The sequence below is a fragment of the Gossypium arboreum genome, unplaced genomic scaffold, assembly GCF_025698485.1.
Source record: "Gossypium arboreum isolate Shixiya-1 unplaced genomic scaffold, ASM2569848v2 Contig00241, whole genome shotgun sequence".
Lineage (NCBI taxonomy): Eukaryota > Viridiplantae > Streptophyta > Magnoliopsida > Malvales > Malvaceae > Gossypium > Gossypium arboreum.
The window spans coordinates 1-15,736 of record NW_026440357.1 but is presented as its reverse complement, the minus strand read 5'-3'; the positions used below and the strand labels follow the sequence as shown (position 1 = coordinate 15,736).

At 35.9% G+C, this 15,736-nt stretch overlaps 1 long non-coding RNA gene across 1 annotated transcript; it reads left to right on the top strand.

Moving 5' to 3' along the window:
• Positions 1–2,506: 2,506 nt before the first annotated feature.
• LOC128288618 (uncharacterized) lies at positions 2,507–4,125 on the top strand. The gene is made up of 3 exons (XR_008278778.1): positions 2,507–2,584; positions 3,051–3,136; positions 3,947–4,125. It is a non-coding gene; the product is annotated as an uncharacterized LOC128288618 (long non-coding RNA).
• The last annotated feature ends 11,611 nt before the right edge of the window (positions 4,126–15,736 follow it).

The following is a 15,736-nucleotide window of genomic DNA, read 5'->3' as shown; positions in this document are numbered from 1 at the left end:
GGAAGCTCGATTAAGCTTATGCTAGTAATAATTTAACCTAGGGTTCATATTTGGAAAAATACCCATAGGTGAAATTTGTGTATTTTGATGTTTTATGATAGAATATGAGGTTTTAAATTATGTTAAATAACTTGTGCTACTCGGTTTTAAGTGAAAACGAGTAAAAGCAAGATAATCGGTAAAAATACCTATTGTTCATAACTATATGATAGAGTGAGAATTTGATGTTGTTGTAGAAGAGAAAATGTTCAGCATATCATAAAATATAAGAATAAGGGCTGAAATTAAATTCCGAGCCTAGGGGCAAAATTGTAATTTTGTAAAAGTTAGGGGCAAAATGTAATTTTTCCATGATGTGATTTTTGAATTGAAATAAATAGTATGAGTATTAAATGAGCTAAATGTGTTATTATAGATCAAGAAAGACGCGAATTGATCTCGAGCAGGGAAGGAAAAAGTTTTGGACTAAATTGCAAAATTTCCACATTTTGCACCAAGGTAAGTTTGTATGTAAATATTACAGTAATTTCATGTACATTCTTATATTTCAGCCTGTTATATAAATATACTAGCTGATGTTAAAATATAAATCGACTATTGGAAGAATGGAAATAAATATAGAGAAAGATCCTGTTGAACATTCTGGAGAGATCGAATGAAATAGAGGGAGCGTAGCTAGGTCACATGTATGATGCTGAGTGCACATCATGTGTACAAGAAAGCTACGAGACACCTGTAGTAGCTAGGTCACATGTGTGATACGAGATGTATCCCATGTAGGCAAGAGAGCTACGTGAAAGATAAATGTAGCTAGGTCGCATGCGTGATTCCAAGTGAAGGACACCATGTAGACAAGAGAGCTACGTGAAAGATAAATGTAGCTAGGTCGCATGCGTGATTCCAAGTGAAGGACACCATGTAGACAAGAGAGCTACGAGACAAATCGGTTAGGTCGCATGAGTGGTACTAAGTGTTCACCATGTGTACAAGAGAGCCGAACTAAACGAAGTATGATGGTGGAGTCTTTGAAACCATTAAATATCGAGGATTGATCCGAATTGTTCAACGGGATGGTTTTGTGGTGATATTGTGGTTTGGACCTACACTTATGGTGAATGAAATGTGGTGAAAATGATTTGTGGTATATACATATATAAGATAAAATGAGGTTAGCATAAAGAATGTGTGAAACAGTGAAATTAGCATTAAAACTGTTTTTAGATGGTAGCAGTGACGTGATTTTGAAAAATCACCAAAAATAGGAGGAATATAATTAGAGGTTGAATGAGATGTGAAATTAAATTTTAATGAGTCTACTTTCATATAAAAGAAACAGAGCAAGCAAAGGAATTCTATATTTTGAGATATTTACAATTGTATGTGACTTGCTCAGGATGAATACGTGATCCCCTGTTCCAACTTTGAAAAATCATTAAAAATTATACAAAGAAAATTAAGAAATATAGTTTACATGCCTAAATTCCTTACTGAGACTAGTTTTAAATGAAATAGACTTCAGGGTTGTTTGAATTGTGTACTGAGAGAAATTCAATTCGTAGTGAACAGAGGTCAGATCAGTCGAGCTGTGTAACAGGGGAAATTTTAACTAATAAACTGTACTAATCGGCTGAACCAAAAATTATAGAAAAAAATTAGCAAAAATCTTTATGAGTCTAGATTCAGGAAATTTTACGGATTTGAATTTCGAGTTTTTAACTCGAGTTATGATTTATTTAGTGAATATGACGCAGCAGAGACAAATTAATCAAAGTGGAATGAATAGTGAAGTTAAAGTAGATATACTTGAATTGTTGTGTAAACATGTTAGATTCTTTAATTAGTATTTACATACTTACTTACTAAGCTATAAGCTTACTTTGTTTCTCTCTTTTGTCTTATAGTGTCCTTCGGCTTGCTCGGAGTTAAGGATCGTGAAGATCTACCCGCACTATCATACTTTAGGGTATTTGAACTAAACGTTTTGAATTATGGCATGTATAGTAGGCTTAATCATTTTGTTACGTGTCATATTTGTCTAGGTTTAAAATATTAGTTACAGTACTCGACCAGCTACTTTGTACAAGCCATTAAAGTTGGCTAATATTGTTCAAGACATATATTATATGTAATATCCTAAATTAGGGCTTAATCGGAATAGTGGTTTCGTGACCACAAATCCGAGATACAAATAATTATTTTACAATGATTTTGATGTTTATGATATGATTGCATGATTGTGTGAAAATTTCGTGATGAAATTCTATGCCTAAAGTGCTTAAATTGAAAGTAGGGACTAAATCGAATAAGTTGCAAAACTTGCATTCTAGAAGTTTTTAGTATGAAATTGTTTTGGAATATTAATGAGGAGGTCTTAAATAGAAATTTTACCAATTTTAAGTTCATGGACAAAATTAGGAAATGGAAGGAATTTTTGGAAAGTTTAGTAGTAAGGGTATTTTGGTCATTTAGTTATTAAAATGAATTAAAACAAAATTAAAAGCCAATTTTGTCCATCTTCTTCATTAGGCCGAAATTTCAAGGGTTCTCCATAGCTAGGGTTTGTTTCAAGCTTCCAAGCTCCATAGTAAGTGATTCCAAGCCCGCTTTTAATGATTTTTACGTTTTGAGATCCCGATAACTCGATAAAGCTTATGTTAGCAATAATTTAACCTAGGGTTTATATTTGGAAAAATACCCATAGGTGAAATTTGTGTATTTTGATGTTTTATGATAGAATATGAAGTTTTAAATTATGTTAGACAACTTGTACTACTCGATTTTAAGCAAAAACGAGTAAAAGGGCTTAATCGGTAAAAATACCTAATAGTCACAAGTACATGTTAGAGTGAGAATTTGATGTTGCCATAGAAGAGAAAAGTGATCAGCATGTTGTAAAACATAAGAATAAGGAATAAAGTTTAATCCCGAGCCTAGGGGCAAAAATGTAAATATGCAAAAGTTTAGGGGTAAAATTGTAATTTTGCCAAAAATTTGAGTTAAGGATTAATTTGATAATGTGAGTATTAAATAAGCTAAATGTGTTATTTTAGATCAAGAAAGACGTGGAATCGACCTCAATCGAGGAAAAGAAAAGATTGTGGACTAAATTGCAAAATCTTTGTATTTTGGTACCAAGGTAAGTTCATGTGTAAATAATGTAGCATAATTGTTATTTTTAATTTATTGATATTAATTATGTGTTATGCTGAATTTTATTATGAAATGTATGCTTTGTGGTTAATTTCAAATAATATGTAAATTATGTGAACTACTTGTTAAATATAATTGTTACCGAGTATTGATTTGGCATTCTACTAAGACGGCAAGGATAAGTGTTCGAGGAAAAATCCGTTTGTACCTTAGGAATAGATTAGGATACAAGTGACATGTCACTAGGATGGTTGAGCATCCGAACTCGTTGAGTTGAGTCCGAGTTCACTTATGGATGCGAATGTCCGAACTCGTTGAGTTGAGTCCGAGTTCGTGAGATGTAACTAGGCATCCGAACTCGTTGATTTGAGTCCGAGTTCACTTATGGATGCGAACGCCGAGCTCGTTGAGTTGAGTCCGAGTTCGCTTATGGGCGGTTACATGATTGCTTGATTGAATATGTGGCACTTATGTGCAAGTTATCCATGTATCCAATTATATTCCGATGTGTTCAACGGGTAAGTTCTACTCAAATGGAGGAAAATTTGAGATGTAAAGAGACGATTGGTAAGTGATATGAAATGGGTATTTTGGACAGGTATGTATTTAACCCTCGGGTTGAGTATTGATACAACCACGATAAGGTAATAAGATGATGAAGAATGATTAAAAATGTGATATGTGTTTTAGTGATGTATGCTAATGTTGACCGTATAACTGCTTGTTATGTTACTTATTATTTGCATATGAACTTACTAAGCATTTATGCTTACTCCCTCCTTCTTACTCATTGTAGTTTTGGACAAGCCAGCTCAGGAGTCGGGATAGGTCGAAGGCTCAGTCACACTATCCAGAAGATTTTTGGTAAATGGCTTGTAAATTTAAGTATGGCATGTATAGCAATATACCCATTTTGTGTAAATGATCTTATGGTATGGTTGTGAAATGGTTGAGGAAATGCTTGATAATGATAAATTATGAAAATGGTTAGTTTAGATTATGTTTGATGTTAAGGAAAACTATTAAGATACTTAGTGCATAAAAACTCATAAAAAGGATGAAATTTACCATAAACAGAATACCGCAGCAATACTAACGCGAGTTTGAAAATTTACTAAAAATCATAGAAATTGAATTTGGTTATGAAATACATATCAAATTGAAGCTTATTATGTCTAGTTTCACATGAAACAAATGAAACAAGTAAAGGAAGTATATGTTAGAAGATATTTTAATTTTAGTGAAACAGAGTCATAGCAGTTTCTGAATCCCCTGTTCCTACTTTAGAAATTCACCATAAATTGTAACGATATAATTGGGTGGTATATTTTATATCCTCAGAATCCTTATTGAGTCTAGTTTTAGTATAAACAAACCTCATAGTCATATGAATTTTGTACAGAGAGAAATGTGGTTCGTAGTAAACAGAGGTCAGACCAGTCGAGTCTTGAAACAGGGGTAACTTTAACTAATAAACTGTACTAATTGGCCCAACCAAAAATTCTAGAAAAAAATTAGTAGATATTTTTATGAGTATAGATTCAGGGAAAATTTACGGATCTTAATTTCGAGTTTTGTAACTCGAGATATGATTTTTCTTGTGACTGTGATGCAAGTAGCTTAAAAGCTGTGAATGTAGAAACAAATAATTCAAAGTTCTAAAAATGTTAAACTAAGCTTAGTAACACCTCATACTCGACTCCGGCGACGGTCTCGGGTGTGGGGGCGTTACATTTAGTGGTATCAGAGCAGGTTTAGTTGGTTCTCGGACTCAAGCTTTTTGGGGCACGTGGTGTCCGCATCGGGTATCAGGGTGGACCCGAACAAAATCTCGGCCATAGTCGATTGGAAACCTCCAAAGAATGTTACCGAGGTTATGAGCTTTTTGGGGCTTGCCGGATACTATCGACGATTTGTGAAAGGTTTTTCGATGATAGCTGCACCGATGACAAAACTACTTCAAAAGATGTTAAGTTCGAGTGGTCGAATGTTTGTCAAGAAAGTTTCGATCGACTAAAACTGTTAACCGAGGCCCCAGACTAGTACAACCGAGTCCGGTAAAGAGTTTGTCATATCTGATGACGCATCCTTGCTTGGGTTAGGTTGTGTGTTGATGCAAGAAGGTCGAGTTGTGGCTTACGCGTCGAGACAACTAAAGCCGCATGAGAGAAACTATCCGACCCATGACCTTGAACTAGCAGCCATAGTGTTCGCCTTGAAGATATGGCGGCATTACTTGTTTGGAGAAAGGTGTCACATTTATTCGGACCACAAGAGTCTAAAATATTTGATGACTCAGAGAGATTTAAACCTGCGACAAAGACGTTGGCTTGAGTTGTTGAAAGACTATGAACTCATCATTGATTATCACCCGGGAAAGGCCAACGTGGTGGCCGATGCTTTAAGTCGCAAGGCACTGTTTGCTTTGAGAGCGATGGATGCTCATCTATCTGTTTCACCCGATGAGGTGCTAGTAGTCGAATTAGAGACCAAACCGTTATTGATTCATCAAGTACTCGAATCTCAGAAGGTCGACGCCGAATTGGTCGCTAAGCGAGCCGAATGTGTTTCGAATGAGGAATCGGAATTTCAGATTGACGACCATGATTGCTTGACGTTCAAGGGTCGATTATGTATTCCAAGGAATTCGGAACTTGTTTCGATGATTTTGAACGAGGCTCACAGTAGTCGAATGTCAATCCACCCGGGTAGTACTAAAATGTACAATGACCAAACGCCAATTTTGGTGGCCCAAAGATGAAACGAGACATTTCAATTTGTTTCAAGGTGTCTCGATATGTCAACAAGTGAAAGCGGAACATCAAGTGCCATCGGGATTACTTCACCGATCACGATACCCGAGTGGAAATGGGATCGAGTCACCATGGACTTTGTATCCGGACTGCCATTGTCAATGAGTAAGAAGGATGCGATCTGGGTCATTGTTGATAGATGACCAAGTCTGCTCATTTTATTCTGTCTGTCTGGATTTTTCACTTGATAAATTGGCGTAATTATCGTCTCCCAAATTATTCGATTGCATGGGGTGCCTATTTCTATCGTGTCGGATAGAGACCCAAGATTTACATCGCAATTTTGGAAGAAATTGCAAGAGGCTTTGGGTACCAAGCTACATTTTAGCACTTTTCACCTCAAACCGATGGTCAATCCGAACGGATAATTCAAATACTCGAGGATATGTTGAGATGTTGCATCCTTGAGTTTAGTGGTTCATGGGAACAGTATTTACCTTTGGTTGAATTCGCTACAACAATAGCTTTCAATCAAGTATTAAGATGGCGCCTTACGAGGCTTTATACGGTCGTAAATGCCGCACCCACTATTCGACTGTACTTAGTGAAGGTAAAATCTTGAGGTTGATTTGGTTAAGGATGCCGAGCAAAAGTTCGAGTAATTCGTGAAAGTTTGAAGGTCGCTTGGATCGCCAAAAGTCGTATGCGGATTTGAAAAGGAAAGACATTGAATATCAGGTTGGAGACAAGGTATTTCTCAAAGTCTCACCCTGGAAGAAGGTGCTTAGATTTGGCCGTAAGGGAAAATTGAGTCCGAGATTCATCGGTCCTTATGAAGTATCCGAACGAGTTGGACCAGTCGCATACCGATTAATTGTACCCCCTGAGCTCGAAAAGATTCACAACGTTTTTCATGTCTCGATGCTTCGACGATATAGGTCCGATCCATCGCACGTAATCACTCCATCTGAGATTGAGATTCAGCCTAATTTGAGCTATGAAGAAGAGCCGGTTCGCATTACGATGCGTGAGGTAAAAAAGTTGCGAAATAAGAAAATTCCATTAGTGAAGGTGTTGTGGCATAAACACGGAATTGAAGAAGCCACTTGGGAACTTGAAGACTCTATGAAAGAGCGATACCGAGCCTATTTACGGTAAGATTTTCGGGACGAAAATTTCTTAAGTGGGGAGAGTTGTGACACCCCAAATTGACCCTAGTCGGAAGTGGTTTCGAGACCACAAAACCGAGTCATAAAATTTATTTAAAATTTTATTTGCATATCTTATATGTGTGATAGTACTTGTATAAAATTTGATGTTTTAATTTTATAGGAGGAATGTGAATTTTGCTTGAAAGGATTTAGTTGAGAGACTTAGAGAATTATGATAGGTAAATGAGTAAGGACCAAATAGTATTAAAATAGGAAAGATTGGATTTGCATGTCAAAATGCCCAATCCATGTTAAGTGGCCGCCAAGCAAGGCTTCATCCCACCAAGTTATGTTGTTTATCATTTTATATTGGCAAGTAAAATTAAAATAGATGAGAAATAGAGATTAATAAAAGAGATAATGGAAGAGGAGTGTTCATCTTCTTCTCCATCTTGCCAAAACCGAAACTAAGGGAAGGAAATAGAGAGGTCTTCATTTATGAAGTTCGGCAACCCTTTTGCTAGTTGGAGGTGAGTCTTGAAGTGTTGTTTAAACCTTTGTTTATACATGTTTATCCAATTGTTGCATACATTTTAACAATGTCAAGAAACTCAAGACTACTATGGAGAATTGGAGCACTAAGCCGTACATCAAGAGTTAGGGGTAGAGGTTGTTTTCATGTTATATGGCATAAGTAGAGGTTGAAATGAGGTTGGAATTGTGAAATCATTAGTTGGGTAGCAAATGGTGCATTCGCCACATGGGGTAAAATGGGATGTTCATCTTATTTGTTGTTTCATTCTCATGAGAAATGGGTCAAGTGTTCATGAGATAAAATTTTGTGATTTGATGAGTTAAAGGTGATAGCATAGTTGATATATATATATATATACATATTCGACCATCAATAAGGAGCATATGTGATGTCGAGTTGAGCTTGGTCATTCGGCCATAGATGCATATATATGTAAGCCCATTCGTAATATTACCTTAGGATTACGTATACATATAACCGACTGAAAATGAGAAATTAACAAGGGTGATTGCCGAATGCCCAAGTATGGATATGCATGTGTGATTGGACTACTGATAGTATGGTGATTGCATAAGGTTATTAGCCGAATAGCTCAAAAGCATAAAGTAGAAATATATGAATTTGTCATGTGTCTCCTATGCTATGAAATTATTAATATTTTGATATAAATATTTAGCAAGACAGTTAAACTAGTTAACTTATTGATTTAGCACAAGAAGTTAAAGGGGAGAATCAAGCAAAGGCAAGGGAAAGAGCATCGAGTAGTTGAGTTGGAACCGCTTTTACCTAACACAAGGTAAGTCATTAAGCATATATTTGTTCTTGATTAAATGATCGTAATATCTATGCAATTGTGTTTAATGAGATGAAATATATACGAATGTATGTGTATGAAAAGATGATATTGATGAATGTAAAAGAGATAGTGAAAAGTGTAGAAAATTTGCTTTCGGCACTAAGTGTGCGGGCAATAAGTGTGTACGGTGACGAGAATGGCACTAAGTGTGCAAGCTGGAAATATATGGCACTAAGTGTGCAAGCTCAAATTATATAGCACTATGTGTGCGAGCTGATTTTATAGCACTAAGTGTGCGGATTCACTATATGCTATTGCATTACAATTGGCACTGAGTGTGCGACATTATCGAGTTAATCCCGGACAGCGGATCGGGTAAGTACCTTGAGCTCATGACGAATAGGCAATATGCTCATGCTCGGGGTTGAGCTTGGTAAGCTTTAAATCTATGTGATGATTGCAATTGTATGATTATGGTGAAAATGAGTTGGTGTGTGAAAATGCCTCAAATATCTTATTGTACGGAATATGAAATGTGGATGTATGACTTGGTATGAGATTGAACCGAAAGGTCCGAGGAATTATGGTATAGTTTTGATATGGATGGAGTACCTAGCGTCGTTTATCGTTTCATGTTGTGATAATTTTATTAATGGATGGTTGATGAATGCTTATGACTTACTGAGTTATAAACTCACTTGGTGTTTTCTTGTCACCCATTTTAGGTCTCTTGGACTCATATCGTTTATGCGTTTCGGAACCGTCGTTGAAGTCATCACACCGGCTGGAAATCTTTTGGTATTGTCTTCGTAGTTAAACTAGGAGAACATTTGGCATGTATAGGCTATTTTGTTTTGTTGAATTGTGGGTTGTAAACTTTAAGCCATGCGAAAATGGCCTATGTGGTCAGTTGAGTGTGATCCTAAAACCTATAGTCACGAGCCTTAGAAACCTTAATTTTGATAAGGTGGCCATAGTTGTATTATGTATGATGAAATAGTTGGCCATGGAAGAATTATGAAATAGTCATTGTTTGCTTCAGTAACAGATGCTGCCAGCAGTAGTGAGGTGAGATAGAAAAATCACTAAAAATAGTATAAGTAGAATTAAATAGTGAATAAATTATGAAATTGAACCTTGATGAATCTATTTTCATATGGACGAAACGAAACGACCATATGAGTCGTATTTTAAGAGATATTCGAGATTTTGTGAGACAGGGCCAGAACAGTTTCTGGATCCTCTGTTTCGACTTTGAAAATTTACTATAAATTATCCAGAAACAATTAGGAGTCATGCCTTATATGCATAGATTCCCCTTTGAGTCTAGTTTCATTAGAAACAAACATCATGATCATTGGAGCTCTGTACGAGATGATATCCAGGTTATAATGCGCAAAGGTCAGTGTAGTCGAACTCTGAAACAGGGATGACTTTAACTAATAAACTGTACTAATTGGCTTGACCAAAAATTCTAGAAAAAAATTTGTAGATGGGATTATGAGTCTAGTTTCAGGGAAAATTGACGGAACTGATTTTCGAGTTCTGGAACTCGAGATATGACTTTTAAGGTGACAGTGACGCAGTTAACTAGCCTGCCTGGAACAGAAATCAAATATTTCAGAGAGACAAATAAAGGGAAGTAAGCCCGGTAACACCACGTGGTCAAATCCGGTGACGGTCACGGGTTTGAGGTGTTACACTACTCATTCATATGTGTGCATGAAATTGGTGTCTAGTATGAATATACCTGTTGAGAATACAGAATTTATGATTAGAGTGTCGAATCCGTTAGGCAAATGTGTGACTGTTGATAAAGTATGTAAGAAATGTCCTTTAATGATTCGGGATCATTACTTTCCGGCCGACTTGATGTTGTTGCCATTTGTTGAATTTGATGTTATTTTGGGTATGGATTGGTTGACATTGCATGATGCTATAGTAAATTGCAAAGAAAAGGTTATAGAATTAAAGTGTGGAAATGGTGAAACTCTGCGGGTTGAATCGATAAATCGAGAGCATTGCCTAGTGTGATTTCTTCAATGTCGGCTCAAAGATATCTCGAGAAAGGGTTATGAAGCTTATTTGGCGTATGTAATTAATACAAAAGAAGTTGAAAAGAAAGTTGAATCAGTCTTGGGTTGTGTGTGAATTTGCGGACGTATTTCCGAAGAATTGCCGAGTTTGCCTCCGTCGGGGAAGTAGAATTTGGTATTGATTTGATATCGAACAGCTCGATCTCGATTGCTCCATATAGAATGCCACCAACAGAGTTGAAAGAATTAAAGTCGCAGCTTGCAAGAGTTGACTGATAAAGGCTTTATGAGACCGAGTTTTCACCTTGGGGTGCTCCGTGTTATTTGTGAAAAGAAGGATGGTTCTATGAGATTATGTGTTGATTATCGGCAGTTAAACAAGGTGACAATCAAAAACAAGTATCCGCTGTTTAGAATTGATGATTTGTTTGATCAGCTAAAAGGAGCGACATGGTTTTCAAAGATTGACTTGAGATCCGGTATTACCAATCGGGTAAAGGAGTCGGATGTACCTAAAACCGCTTAGAACAAGGTATGGTCATTATGAATTTTTAGTTATGCCATTCGGATTGACAAATGCTCCTGCTTTGTGTTTATGGATTTAATGAATCGCATATTTCGCCATACTTGGACAAATTTGTTGTGGTGTTTATAGATGATATTTTAATTTATTCAAAAGATGAGATGAACATCTTGAGCATTTGAGGATAGTTTCAAACTTTGAGAGATAAGCAATGTATGCTAAGTTTAGTAAAAGTGAATTTTGGCTCCGGAAGTTGGATTTTTGGGTCATATTGTTTGGTGATGGTATACGGGTTGATCCTAGTAAAATTTCAGCCATTGTTGATTGGAAACCACCAAAAACGAATCGAAGTTAGAAGTTTCTTGGGGCTAGCTGGGTATTATCGGCGGTTTGTAAATGGATTTTCTATAATTGCTGCTCCTATAACTAGATTACTCGAAAGGATGTTAAATTTGAATGGACGGAAGAATGTCAACAGAGTTTTGAAGAATTGAAAAGTTATTAACAGAGGCACCGGTGTTAGTACAAATTAAATCGGTAAAGAATTTGTGGTGTATAGTGATGCTTCTCTAAATGGTTTGGGGTGTGTGCTCATGCAAGAAGGAAAAGTGGTGGCATATGCTTCGAGGCGCTTAAAACCTCATGAGAGGAATTATCCTACTCACGATTTGGAATTGGTCATGGTGGTATTTGCTTTGAAAATTTGGCGACATTATTTGTATGGTGAAAATGTCGGTATATACCGACCACAAAAGTCTTAAGTACTTGATGTCACAAAAGACTTGAATTTGAGACAACGAAGATGGTTGGAGTTGTTGAAAGATTACGAGCTTGTTATTGATTATCATCCGGAAAAGCGAATGTGGTTGCTTGATGCTTTGAGCGAAAAGTTGTTGTTTGCTTTGAGAGTTATGAACACTCGGTTGAAAGTGTCAAATGATGGTTCGATTCTAGCAGAGTTAAGAGCAAAACCAATGTTTTTACAAGAGATTTCAAACTCGAAAAATGATCAAGATTTGCTAGCCAAAAGAAAATGCAGAAGTCGACACGGATCGATTTGAATTGGTTCGATGGGTGCTTAATGTTTAAATAACGGTTTGTGTATCAAGAATGAGGAATTGATTCAAAAGATCCTACAGAAGCACATAGTGGTTATTTCTCGATTCATCCGGTAGTACGAAAATGTATAATGACTTGAAGAAAATGTATTGGTGGAATGGAATGAAAAGAGATATATCGAGTTTGTGTCCAAATGCTTAATTTGTCAACAGTGAAAGTGAACACCAAGTGCCTTCAGATTACTCCACCTATTATGGTTCTGAATGGAAATGGGATCGGATTACTATGGATTTTGTTTCAGATTGCCATTGACTCCGGGAAAGAAAGATGCCATCTGGGTAATAGTTGATAGATTAACTAAGTCGGCTCATTTTATCCCGGTACGCATGAATTATTCTCTTAACAAGTTGGCTGAACTGTATATTAAAGAAATTGTTAGATTACACGGAATACCATTATCGATTATTTCGGATAGAGATCCAAGGTTTACCTCGCGGTTTTGGCAAAAGTTGCAAGACGCGTTAGGTACGAAGTTAAATTTCAATCTTGCTTTTCATCCACAAACCGATGGACAATCGAGAGTAATTGATTCTTGAAGACATGCTCGGATGTTGTGTATTGGAATTTCAAGGAAGTTGGGAAAGATATTTGCCGTTGGTAGAATTTGCTTACAAAGAATAGCTATCGACGAGCTTGAAAATGGCACCTTATGAAGCATTGTATGGTCGCAAGTGTCGAACGCCTTTGTATTGGACCGAACTCAAGGAAAATCAGATTTATGGAGTTGATTTAATAAAAGAAATCAAGAAAAGTGAAGATAATTCGAGATTGTTTGAAAACCGCTTCAGATAGATGTAAATCTTATGCGGACCTAAAGCGAAAGGATATTGAGTTTCAAGTTGGTGATAAGGTATTTTGAAAGTGTCTCCATGGAAGAAAGTCCTTAGATTTGGACGAAAGGGCAAGTTAAGTCCGCGTTTTATTGGACCGTATGAAATAATTGAAAAAGTTGGACCGGTACCATATCGGCTAGCTTTACCACCGAATTAGAAAAGATTCATGATGTGTTTCACGTATCTATGTTACGTCGGTATCGTTCAGATCCTTCACATATAATTTCACCGATGTAAATTGAATCTGCGACCGATATGACTTATGAAGAAGAACCGATTAAGATTTTAGCTCGAGAAGTCAAACAACTAAGAAATAAAAGTGTTGCACTTGTGAAAGTGTTGTGGCAAAAGCATGGGGTAGAAGAGACTACATGGGAAACTGAAGAAACTATGAGAAACCAATACCCACACTGTTATTTTAAAGATTTTCGAGGACGAAAATCTTTAAAAGGGGGGGAGAGTTATAATATCCTAAATTAGGGCTTAATCGGAATAGTGGTTTTGTGACCATAAATCCGAGATAGAAATAATTATTTTACAATGATTTTGATGTTTATGATATGATTGCATGATTGTGTGAAAATTTCGTGATGAAATTCTATGCCTAAAGTGCTTAAATTGAAAGTAGGGACTAAATCGAATAAGTTGCAAAACTTGCATTCTAGAAGTTTTTAGTATGAAATTGTTTTGGAATATTAATGAGGAGGTCTTAAATAGAAATTTTACCAATTTTAAGTTCATGGACAAAATTAGGACATGGAAGGAATTTTTGGAAAGTTTAGTAGTAAGGGTATTTTGGTCATTTAGTTATTAAAATGAATTAAAAACAAAATTAAAAGCCAATTTTGTCCATCTTCTTCATTAGGCCGAAATTTCAAGGGTTCTCCATAGCTAGGGTTTGTTTCAAGCTTCCAAGCTCCATAGTAAGTGATTCCAAGCCCCGTTTTTAATGATTTTTACGTTTTTGAGATCCCGATAACTCGATAAAGCTTATGTTAGCAATAATTTAACCTAGGGTTTATATTTGGAAAAATACCCATAGGTGAAATTTGTGTATTTTGATGTTTTATGATAGAATATGAAGTTTTAAATTATGTTAGACAACTTGTACTACTCGATTTTAAGCAAAACGAGTAAAGGGCTTAATCGGTAAAATACCTAATAGTCACAAGTACATGTTAGAGTGAGAATTTGATGTTGCCATAGAAGAGAAAAGTGATCAGCATGTTGTAAAACATAAGAATAAGGAATAAAGTTTAATCCAGAGCCTAGGGGCAAAAATGTAAATATGTAAAAGTTTAGGGGTAAAATTGTAATTTTGCCAAAAATTTGAGTTAAGGATTAATTTGATAATGTGAGTATTAAATAAGCTAAATGTGTTATTTTAGATCAAGAAAGACGTGGAATCGACCTCAATCGAGGAAAAGAAAAGATTGTGGACTAAATTGCAAAATCTTTGTATTTTGGTACCAAGGTAAGTTCATGTGTAAATAATGTAGCATAATTGTTATTTTTAATTTATTGATATTAATTATGTGTTATGCTGAATTTTATTATGAAATGTATGCTTTGTGGTTAATTTCAAATAATATATAAATTATGTGAACTACTTGTTAAATATAATTGTTACCAGAGTATTGATTTCGGCATTCTACGGAAGACGGCAAGGATAAGTGTTCGAGGAAAAGCCCGTTTGAACCTTAGGAATAGATTAGGATACAAGTGACATGTCACTAGGATGGTTGAGCATCCGAACTCGTTGAGTTGAGTCCGAGTTCACTTATGGATGCGAATGTCCGAACTCGTTGAGTTGAGTCCGAGTTCGTGAGATGTAACTAGGCATCCGAACTCGTTGAGTTGAGTCCGAGTTCACTTATGGATGCGAACGCCCGAGCTCGTTGAGTTGAGTCCGAGTTCGCTTATGGGCGGTTACATGATTGCTTGATTGAATATGTGGCACTTATGTGCAAGTTATCCATGTATCCGAATTATATTCGATGTGTTCAACGGGTAAAGTTCTACTCAAATGGAGGAAAATTTCGAGATGTAAAGAGACGTATTGGTAAGTGATATGAAATGGATATTTTGGACAGGTATGTATTTAACCCTCGGGTTGAGTATTGATACAACCACGATAAGGTAATAAGATGATGAAGAATGATTAAAATGTGATATGTGTTTTAGTGATGTATGCTAATGTTGACTGGTATAACTGCTTGTTATGTTACTTATTATTTGCATATGAACTTACTAAGCATTTATGCTTACTCCTCCTTCTTACTCATTGTAGTTTTGGACAAGCCAGCTCAGAGTCGGGATAGGTCGAAGGCTCACCACACTATCCGTAAGATTTTTGGTAAATGGCTTGTAAATTTAAGTATGGCATGTATAGCAATATACCCATTTTGTGTAAATGATCTTATGGTATGGTTGTGAAATGGTTGAGGAAATGCTTGATAATGATAAATTATGAAAATGGTTAGTTTAGATTATGTTTGATGTTAAGGAAAACTATTAAGATACTTAGTGCATAAAAACTCATAAAAAGGATGAAATTTACCATAAACAGAATACTGCAGCAATACTAACGCGAGTTTGAAAATTTACTAAAAATCATAGAAATTGAATTTGGTGGTGAAATACATATCAAATTGAAGCTTATTATGTCTAGTTTCACATGAAACAAATGAAACAAGTAAAGGAAGTATATGTTAGAAGATATTTTAATTTTAGTGAAACAGAGTCATAGCAGTTTCTGAATCCCTGTTCCTACTTTAGAAATTCACCATAAATTGTAAAGATATAATTAGGTGGTGTATTTTATATCCTCAGAATCCTTA